The following is an 11505-nucleotide window of genomic DNA, read 5'->3' as shown; positions in this document are numbered from 1 at the left end:
TTGGGTCAATCTGAAAAATAATTTTGAAAAGGAAAAGTCCTGGAGAAAGTAGATTAACTTGCAAGGGACATGCCATCTTTCACTTGGGCTATATAAACCAAAAAAAATTTTTTTTTTTAATGATTGTCTTTATGTGTGCCAACCATTCCACACCACTGAGAGCTATTACACAGTTTTCCAGTCTAATTGGTTTGTATGACAAGAGATTGTGATTTAACTTTCTCATATACTTGGAAGGGGAGCTTTTCCTTTTGTGAAACTCCTGCAAATCTCACAAAACCAGCCAAGCCTGGACATCCAGGAGCTTATTTTTTGAACTCCATGGTTCAATAAAGATGCACAAGCCATTGTTGTTTTTGCGAGCTCCCCCCCCCCCCACCCAAAATACGTCCTGGACTAGTTAAAGTCTGAACCAGATGAGCACATAGCAGCTTGCCAAAAAATGTTACCCTTTGCATTCTTTATTTTTCTTCTGAAATCAGGCCACAGAAAAAATCATTCAGCTAGAGCAAATCTGGTCAGCAGATTCAGGACTGCTCACGAAACTGCCACCCCAGTGTGAAAGCCACCACCAGAGTAAGGATCAGAACATGGGCTATATAAGTACCCTTCTTTCCTCCAGGTGGCATCAGGGACCTGGGCTGCTGCCAGCTCTCAAGTTCATTAGCAACCTTCCCAAGACCTTAGACTCAGGAAGTGGAGCACCTCTTAGTTGGTCCATCCATGAGTGAGAGAGAAGCGTCAGCTCTGTGAATTGTAAGTGGCTTCTTGGCTTCCCAAGTCAACAAGCAGAGCTTCCCAATGGTATGTGGGCATGCCCACACCGACTGAGGACCTTAGAGACTTAGGTTTTGAGTTCTTGCTAGAAGGCAGAGAAAGAGGAAGTTCCCTGAGTGCTTCCCCGCCTGCTCCTCCCCCTGCTATATTTTTAATCACGCATTTCCCCCCATTAAATCAGAATTGATGAAACCTATATAAATGTAGTAATGTTTGAAAATTGAAAAGCACATTGAAAAATAACAATATTCTTGACTATACAAGGCAATTTCTTCAAATTGAGTAATGATGTGATGTGTGTGGTTAACCGTATCTACGCAGGAAGTGGTTTTATTTTAAAGTTTTTGTGCTCACCCCCACCCCCTGCTTTTTTTTTTTTTTCCCTCCAGTACTGAAATTAAGCAGCATCCAACGTAGGCCTACTCTTACGACATGTGACTTGACTTTACTGTTTTCCGTTTTTGTTGAAAGAGTCATTAACAGTTGGAAGTTGATGGCAGTTTCAATAACAACTGAACACCGAGGAAAGGTAAGTAAATTTTAACCTTATATTGAACAGAAAATTTAAATTTGAAAATGTTTGGCGGTGTCCTACGCTTTTGTGTGAACATACAAATATTCCTACAGAAATGTGGTTTCAACGGTGATTAAAACATCTGTTTGTTTCCTTAGGTGTAGAAACATTATTCTTTTCATATTTGCAACTGTCAAATTCAAAAGTCCCTTAACAGATATTACACTAGGATCTTTGCTAAGATTTTATACTAAAATGTTAAAGACAGACTAAGGCATACTTTGAATTTGAAAGTATTTTCAAAAATAACTACTAGAGAAAATATGGGTCTTCGCATCTCTAACTGGTAGTTTTACAAACTGTTATTTAAGTGGCACCTTTTTACAAATATGTGTACTATTCAGAATCCAGATAATGAAAGATAAAAAGGCACTTTGTAATAATAAGAAACAATATCTGAATTGCAACGTGTAAGAGCTACTCTAAAGTGTTGTATTATGTTAACATTAGAAACCCTTGAAAAAGTGTAGTTTAGTAAATGTGTAGTTTATTAAAGAGCTATTAAAAGGGAGGAAAGTTTTAAAATGCAAAAGAAAGCTCTCTGTTATGACACTTGAATATTTTAATTTTTTTCTTAAATTGTATTTAAGATATAGGGTGAAAGGAGGACAAGTTTCTATTTCATAAGCAAAACTCTCTGTTAAATAAAAAAGACATAGCTGACTTTATCGAAGGTTACTTTTAGGAGATGGGGCAAATTAGAGCTACATTTTTGGTATTTATATAATTATTTAATTTTCCTTCTTTGAGATTTTCCAAAATAATAACCTTAGAAATGAAAAAGATTAGTTAACCACAAAACGATGAGAACTTTTCTTTAATATTGACTTCTTGCTTTTACAAAATGTCTTTGTGTTCCATAACATATGAACAAAAAATATAAAGTACTGCTAATCTCAGAGACAAATACCTAAAATAAATTTGAATGTATATTTTTGAAAGAATTTTAATAAGAACTCCAGATATGATCCACTCTTCTCTAATATTATTTTTATTGTGCTGTTGAATGGGGGAAGTGATGGCTCCACAACACCGATTTTTTGTGTTATTAAAAAATGGTTACAGGGTTGATAAGTGGCAACAATTCTTTTCTTGTGTTATCTTTTATTGAAAGACACATATAAATGTTTTTTGATATGGTCACTTTAGTAGGAAATTATTCGGCATACTAGTACACTCTATTTTAAGACCTCTTCAGTTGTCAATACTGAGGCTAGCTACTTGTTGACTATTAAAAGGCTCACACACACACAAAAAAATAGAGATTAGGACTTGGTGTTCAATACGTGTTTTATTGTTAGAATGTAGGGAGACCCTGGTAATATGTATTTGCTTTGATATTCTGATTAGTTTTTCAATTGGTTACATTTCCACACAATGGAAAGCATTATTTATATCTGTCTTCAATATTGTGGTTCTGAACCTTTGCATCTACAGAAGCTGTATAATTCAGATAGTTTTGGTTGATATGTTATTACTTTCATTTTATTATAAAAGAACATCACATGAATAAACATATGTAGTACTTATGCATTACCAAGAGTGACTACCCACATAAACATTTGGCACTGAAAAAATGTCCACTGCAATTTTTTAAACCATTTCATATTTTTAAAAGCCAAATTCCTTGTTAAATGATTGTTTCTTGAAGAAACTGTCAAATTAAAATATAAATATCTTAGGAAGTATGTGTAAAACTAAGAATGAATTACGTAGCTCAGTATGGATTTATAAAGAGCAACAATTAGCTCTGATGGACATATAAACTGAGACATTCTCAGAATTGTTTGTAAAAACAAGTAATGCAGGATGCCTGGGTGGCTCAGTTGGTTGGACAACTGCCTTCGGCTCAGGTCATGATCCCGGAGTCCCGGGATCGAGTCCTGCATCGGGCTCCCAGCTCCATGGGGAGTCTGCTTCTCCCTCTGACCTTCTCCTTGCTCCTGCTCTCTCTCACTGTCTCTCTCTCAAATAAATAAATAAAATCTTAAAAAAAAAAAAAAAAAAACAAGTAATGCATTATCATTTGAACACACAGACCGAATCCTAAAGAGAGTCAAGTACAAATGAGGTATTACTATTGATTATTATACCTTTACACATTTTAAGTGAATAAATAAATTTTGGTGAAATGAAACAATGCAGAGAATCTTTTTGGAAAGTAATTTCAAAACTGATTTATGAAAAGTATATCATGCTTTTCCACTTGGGGCCAGCATTCAGCAAAATTCAGAAAGGAGAATTTTTTTCATTGATATTCCTCCTTTATTCTTTTTGAATGCTTTGATTTGGAATGGCCTGCTCTGTCCCTAACTTAGAATCTCACAGCCTTGGTACCTAGAAGGACAGACCCCACTTGGCTCCTTCCATCCTATTTCAGTTGTCCTTAAAACTTCCTCATCCTATTTCCCAGCACTTAGAGCATCTGATAAAAATAATCCGTGCTCACAGGAGAAAGCTACAGAGCTTTGTTTCTTTTTACTTCTTAGCCAGGCCTCCCCTCCCTGGTATAATTTTAATAAGGTCACTCAGTAGACAAATCCAAAGGGACAGCTACATGTTGAAGACTTCAGCCAGGTGAAGAGAATGATACCATAGCAAATAGTTGCGGGGGGACATTTGGGGGCTGGAAGAGTGTTTTGTTAACCATTGGTCCTGCTAAGGTATTTAAACACAGTGTGTCTTATATGAAGGGTCCACAGAGATGTGTTCATTCCTCTAAGATATTCCTGAATAAAATATACACCGTTCTTGTAGAGGATGAAAATTAATTGCACTATGCCTTAACACTATTTTCATATTCACATGCACTTAGAAAATACTTAAATAATCCATTGTTTAATATATATGCATTTTTAAAATAATTTAATATTCTGAATTTAAAACTTTGGGTACCAGAAGCATATTTTTTTTGCACTGAACAATACATGTTATAGAGCTAGACTTTAAACTATACTTACAAGTATTCTAAATATCAGTTTAGAGTTGGCAAAATGCCTTTTTTTTTTTTTCAAATGATGGAAAATGAGTTGAAATTAGTTTAGGCAATAGAGATAGTCATTAATTTGTATAACTTTAAAACCCAAGGAAAGCAAAGTCGGGCATGGTAGAATCTAGGAGCTCACACAGGATTTTTGATTGGGTTGTATTTTCTTCATTACTCAGATCTTTTTTTCTTTTTTTTTTTTTTCCCAATGTGCTATAAGCCCTCTCTGACAGAAGTTCACAGAATTGACTAGAAAGTGTTAGGTTTACATTTGACCCTTTCAGATGTGTTGCAGAAATTTGGCTTTCCCCTATCACCACTGTAAAGGTCTCAGATTGAGATCTGATTGGACCGAATTTTGTCACATGACCATGGTAGAGCTAATCACTGACCCTAAGACACTAGCACCATGAGTGACTGGATTAGGTCACAGGTCTTCTCTAGCATGGAGGGGCCTCCTGAACCTGCAACACATGTACTCTTTGCTGAACGGAGGTGCCTCTACACAGAAACTAAAATGCTTTCTCCAGAAGAAAAGTGACTTTATTTCTTATAGGTAAAAGCCACAGAACTCTACTACACAGCCACATATGGTCACACTTAAAAACAGTGCTTATTCAAATTCTCTGAACTTTATAATCAGACAGAAATACAGTATCAGTTTAAAGGTAGGTTTGAATGAAGCAAGTGTTTCAATTAAACTGAATTTTAAAGTATTTTTCAAGAGCTACCTCATAGATGAACACCTGTCTCAACATTTTTCTTCTAGGAGTTTATAATCTAATATGATTGTTACATTAATAATTATTATAATGCAAGTGAAATTTGTCTAATACCATATGAGGATTCAGAAACTCATGAAACATTTTGTATTCCAGTTATGTGCCAGGCAATAAATTAGAGAATTTCCAGGCGTTATATCACTTGATTATATCCTATCAGAGAAATCAGGACAGTTTGGGAGGAAAGATTTGTAGTAGTTTTCAGAGACAGCTAGGATTTGGGATTTGAGAAACATTCCAGGGAACAGAAAGGGGTATGTCCAGACACAAAAGTCAGAGAATTTCCAAGGAAAAATGAGTTGACTAGTTTTGGTAGCTACAAATACAGTAGTAGGAGATAAGGCCAGAAAGACCGTTTGAAATCCTAAGAGAGTAGACCTGCTGAGCAGATTATGATGAAAGGCTGTAAGTAACAACAGTACTGTTAAGCAGGGGAAGTACATAATTGGAAGTCCTCATTCGGATGATGGGCTAGCCAGCATCCGGACTTACTTGCTTCTTGCATAGATCTCCCTGCTGGTGGCATACTCCTCAGGGCAGTTTGCAGAAATGGTTGCAGTCAGAGAAGGTAGATATTCCTGGAAGGTCAAGCGCTAGTTCCCCTCTCCAGGTGCCTTGAGGTCCTTAGACAGGCTGTGGTTATAATGATTTTTCTTTTATTTTATGGACGTATTTTTGTTCTTTGTTTTGAATTTAAGAATAGGTGATACGGCAAGAGGTTCAAAATCAAAACCTAAATATAAAAATTATAGAAAATAATCTTTCTTCTATTCCCATTTCTATATACCTCTATCCCCCCCACCCTTAATCCAATAGGGAACCACTTTTCATAGTTTTTTTTTTAATCTTTCATAATTGCATATACTTATATATAATGTAAGTGCATATATCGTCCTTTATTATATTAAAGGTAGCATATTATACACACCTCTCCACTTTGCTTTTTTTTTTTAATAATATCTTAGAGATATTTCCATAGTAAAAGTGAGAAACTGTTCAATTTATTCTCTCTCTTAGTATTCCGCTGCGTGGATGTATCAGATTTTATTAAAAGAGTCATGGGGGTCTTCAATTTGTGTGTGTTTTCAAATATATCCTTGGGATGAACTTCCAAGGATACTATTTACTTATAAGCCAAGAGACAAAATAATTTGTCTCTTGGCTTATAATCTAGAATGCTGGTAGAAGCTCTGTAGCTTTTCCAATGGATTGTGTTGCCAAACTTTTCAGGTTTTGCTAATGGGTAGAAAATTGTATCTCAATGTAGTTTTATTGGTATTTCTGTTATTATGATTGAGATTGAGCTTGCTTTTAAAAGATTAAAGATATGCTTTTCTTCCTTTTTAAAGAAGATTTTATTTATTTACGAGAGAGAGAGAGAAAGAAAGTGAGAGGGAGGAGTAGAGGGAGAGGGAGAAGCAAGCTCTATGTTTGGCTTGGGGCTTGGCTCGATCTCAGGACCCTGCAATCATGACCTGAGCTAAAACCAAGGGTTGGACACTTAACCAACCCAGCCACCCAGGTGCCCCTACTTATTTTTCTTAATAAGATAATGTATCCTTTCTCAGTTTTTTTTTTAATATTTTATTTATTTATTTGACAGACAGATCACAAGTAGGCTGAGAGGCAGGCAGAGAGAGAGGAAAGGAAGCAGGTTCCCTGCTGGGCAGAGAGCCCGATGTGGGGCTCGATCCCAGAACCCTGGGATCATGACCTGAGCTGAATTCAGGCAGAGGCTTTAACCCACTGAGCCATCCAGGTGCCCCCCTTTCTCAGTTTTTTAAGGACCAAAAGCATTAATGAAATTCAAGCCTTAAAGGGAGATGTCCAAGAAGAAAGAAATTGGGCATAGCCTATGTAAAATACTCTTTTTTAAGTCTCGAAATAGGTAGTAGTTAGAAAAGGGATGAAACATGAGTGTTGAAGTGAAGGAGAAGAGAAAAGGAATGGAAACGAATGAAACAAAGGCAATATATCCAGAAAGCTGACAAGATCTCAGAGACTAAAGACAGTTGCATGTGATCATGAGCTCAAGTAGATAAGTTACCAGATAAGTTAACCTGAGCTTGAAGGGAGAGCACTTTAATGAGTGTGTATGTGGATGATGGGATAGAAAGAGGCATTGAGGAGACAAAGTGAGGAAATATATACTTTATGGTTCCAGTCTCCTCTAACATTGTAGGAAGGTTCATCTGATAAAACATTTGGAATGCCAAAGAATAAGCAGAAAATCTTATTTTTCAAATGGACCTTGTCGATTACACATACTACTATTGCAGGTTTAAAATTGATTTTTTCTTTTGGTGGGCATCAGCCCAATTCAATTCAATTCCATAAATAGTTTTGAACTCTAAGTACACTGTGTTGTGCTAGAAATTATTGGGGACACAAAGAATCAATGTGCTATCTAGCCAATGAAAACTTTTTAGGTAATTTAGTGCACAAACACAAGAATTTAAGCATAAATCTATATGTATAAATGCAGTGCGATGGAAATACCACAGGACATTTTGTTCTCAGAGTCTCAGACTCATTTTGCCAAATCCAATGGTCATTTGCATGTGTTTATATTATCTACTATGTGAGCTGCATTTGATGCAATTGAACATTCCTGCCCTCTTCAACCTCTCCCTTCATTTGACTCCTGGGTATTTCATTCTTTCAGTTTTTCAGCAAACTAACTGGATGCTCTTTCTCTGTCTCCTTTGATAAATCTTCCTCATCATTCAACTCTAAATATTGGAATGCCGTGCACTCAGTCTTCAGATTTCTATCTTTTTATCCTTGGCTCTTGTCTTCTAAGTTTATTCCCAGGCAAATGTCTTACCATGCCATGAGTTTAAATATGATCTGTATTCTAGTTGTATCTTGAGATCAGAACTTTTTCTTAGCATTATAACTATAAGCACAACTAGCTACTCATCATCTTCACTTGCATGTCACTTGAATGTCTCACTGGGATAGCAAAATGATTATGTTCAAAACTAACCTCTTACTTATTCCCTGCTTGCCTCCAACCCAACTTGCTTCGTCCCTCTTTTCACCCATCTCAGTTAATGGCACCACCACTCATCTATCTGTGAATTACCTTCAGTTATACTCTTACCCACACATTTCCTACTCCAATCCACATTCAATTCATCAGCAATAAGCAGAGCCTATAAAATTTTGATTTAGATCCCATTATCCTGTTTACTTAACTTTTCTCAATAGTGGCTCTTGAAAAGTTACATATTTTTTTCAGACTCAAGGTTCGTTATTTTTTGTCAAATTTTTGTTTGTTAGTTGGTATAATGACTTTTCCTCAAAAAAACTGTTAAATGAATACAATCTGTGGCATGTAGTAACATCACAATTTTAGATAAAACTATACTCATCAATTCACTTTCTACTTTTAAGTGAGAGAGAAATCATATAAAACATATGGAATAATTTTGGTTTGCACATGTTTCAATGCCCTCAAGAAGGTTGGAGAGGTGGCAACTTCTAGGACCTTCCAGAACCTTCTACTCAGGGTTTTTTTGTTTGTTTGTTTACCCTAAAGATGTTTTTCTGTGGTATCATTGACTATTAAGTACACTCCATGGGCAAGAATACCATAAGTCTCACAAACATTGAAAATATTGCCAGAGGAAATAATACAGGAAAAAAAGACATTTAATCAATACAAGAATCATTTCTATGTTACATTTTATATATAATTTATTTTTTATTTTTACTTAAAAATAATTTTTTATTACTTATGTGAACTGGTTTACTTTATTCATATATTTTTGTATTTATAAATGTTGATTGTATATCTTGGGCTTTTCTTTAATAGCTTTTCTCTTAGGAGGAATGAATCAGACATTAAGCAAGGGGTAAAATATAAACTGAATTATCCCAAATCCAGTTACCTTTTACCACTTCTACCACTGATACTACAGAATCTTCTTGACTCATCTTCTTGCTTCTACATTTCATACCATACTTATTTCCTAAGAAGTAGCCAGAGTGACCTTCTTAAGACTTAAATCCTACAACTTCCCCAGTTAAAAAAAAAAAAAAAAATTCTAAATGACTTTCTATTTTATTTCAAAATAATTCAATCTCCTTTCATGACTTGTAGGGCTCTCTCTTTCTCATTACTTTACTTTCATTTTTCTAAATAGCATTTTGGATATAGGGAATTATTATTATTATTTTTTGTCTACTTGCTTAGTGACTATTTTCAACTTAAACTGAATCGTCTATGAGCATATTGACCTTGTCTGTTTATTTGCCATTGAACATCTAGAAAGTAGAACATGGTAGGCAGATGATAAACACTCAATGAATATTTGATTAGTGAAAAAATAAATGATATGAAAGTTGACTCTGGACTATAGAGTCAAAAAAGGCTTTCTGGAGATTTGTGACTTCTTCTGGGTCTGAAGAAAAAAAAATAGGATAAATTTAAGAAAAGAGAAGCTAGAAAGAGAAGCTAGTTCAAACAAATGACAAATGATAGGTATGTTTTGAGTAACCTTGCAGTGATGAAAGGTTGGATTGGAAGACTGAATTCATTATATACTATAGTGCCTTTCTGAAACTCAGAAGAAATGAATGACCCACCATCTGAAAACATACTGCCATAAACTGATGGAAAACACCAATTATCTCCAAGCATTTCATTTAAATTTTAAACTATTTCACTAAAACCATTAATTTTATGTTTACTGTAAATTAATTTCTTAAACACAGAAAGAACTTTTTGTTCTAGCCTCTACTGGTGTAATGCTGAACTTAGACTCAAATGAGATATCTACTTAAAAGAGCTCTGAAAGGTTGAATACTCAGGAAATTGGGTGCTGAGTCAAGGGGAAATTTTGTGTCTGCTAATTTATCTTTCTGCATTAGTTTTATATTATAATGTAAAGACTATAGTCAGAGCAATGGAACTCTTTTTTTTTTTAAGGTTTTATTTATTCATTAGAGAGAGGAAGAGAAAGATCACACACAAACAGGGGGAAAAGCAGAGAGAAAGGGAGAAACAGACTCCCTGCTGAGCTGGGACCCCCCCCCCCCCCCCCCTCCCCTCACTCACCCCACCCCACACTGTGGGGCTGGATCCCAGGACCTAGAGATCACAACTTGAGCTGAAGGTAGATACGTAACCATCTGAGCCACCCCGGTGCCCCTGAGCAATTCATCTTTCTGCTAAAGGCAGTAGAAAATCAAGTAATCTGAGTTTCCATATAATGTTACCTATTCATTTCAGAAAAAAAAAAAGACATTTAATCAATACAAGAATCACTTCTATGTTACATTTTATATATAATTTATTTTTTATTTTTACTTAAAAATATTTTTTTTTGGTTGTCTTAAGTGGAATACAGGAGAAAAATGACTGTTGATTACCCCAGTGGTGTCTCCAACACTGTGTTAGGTACTATGGTGTTACAAAATATAGACAATATTTTCTCATTCTCAAGATGCTTACAGTAGCGTGAGACATTCATCAATATACATTAGAGTGACATTGTAAACAATGATCATCATAGCTATGATTATGATAGTATGTATAATGCATGTTATATATTAGGTGTTTTGCCTACCTAATAGTATCTGATAGCCACAAAAATCATGTAAAGAAGTTAGTACGTCCATTTTAAAGATAAGGAAGTTAAAGGTAAGTGGCTAAGTGCCCAAATTTACAGGGCAGTGTGGTAGAGTATGTCATGATTTAGAGGCATATTTGAGTTAAATCCACGAGAAGACAAAAGTCCATGTTATTTTCACTTTGCCATGCTAACAATTTCTAAGCTGATTAAGTGTCAGGAGTTAAGCCATGCTGGACTTCATTCATGAGGCCGTAAGGTCTGAAAGGGTCTAAAACAATCCTGCTTTGTTTGCTGTCTAAAACGATACCATCTGTGGAAAGCCTGTTTCTTGTTTGCTGCGTATATTGCCTTCTGTAAAGATGTTATACAACATGTGAGGAAGAAAACATTTTTTGCCTCTGCTTCTGTCACATTGCAGGTGCCTTTTCTATTTCTCTTTTCTTTTTTCTGTAGACCTATGTCCCTCCTCAGCCTGCAAATCCCCCGAATACTTTCTTAGATCTTGAAGCTGATTATGAAAGCAACTAGCTACAAAAGGGTATTCAGTATTTGACATGTGCCTTGTCTAAACTGAGTGTAAAATAACCATATCTTGAAAACTCAGTACAAATAAAAAGAATGGTAACGTTTTTACATTGATTATATGTTGAAATTATAAAATTTTAACATATTGAATTAAATAAAATATATTATTAAAGTTAATGTCATCCACTTCATTTTTCTCCTATAATGTGGTTGCCAGAACATTTAAATAGTTTCCCGTTACCTCAAATTCCTCAAAGATAGTCCTTAAAGTTCTATCTT

At 35.2% G+C, this 11505-nt stretch overlaps 1 protein-coding gene across 1 annotated transcript in view; it reads left to right on the top strand.

The window, feature by feature from the left end:
* Positions 1 to 1162: 1162 nt before the first annotated feature.
* The window catches only part of LOC111143410 (Rho GTPase activating protein 15), a 607442-nt gene continuing 597099 nt past the window's right edge, over positions 1163 to 11505 (top strand). Inside the window, exon 1 of the mRNA XM_022497494.1 lies at positions 1163 to 1306. The gene's annotated coding sequence lies outside the window, so the exon portion shown is untranslated. The remainder of the gene's footprint in view (positions 1307 to 11505) is intronic.

Source organism: Enhydra lutris, unplaced genomic scaffold (assembly GCF_002288905.1).
Source record: "Enhydra lutris kenyoni isolate GAN:26980312 unplaced genomic scaffold, ASM228890v2 scaffoldscaffold1, whole genome shotgun sequence".
Classification (NCBI taxonomy): domain Eukaryota; kingdom Metazoa; phylum Chordata; class Mammalia; order Carnivora; family Mustelidae; genus Enhydra; species Enhydra lutris.
The sequence above is the reverse complement of the archived record's forward strand: the minus strand, read 5'-3'. Positions and strand labels throughout refer to the sequence as shown.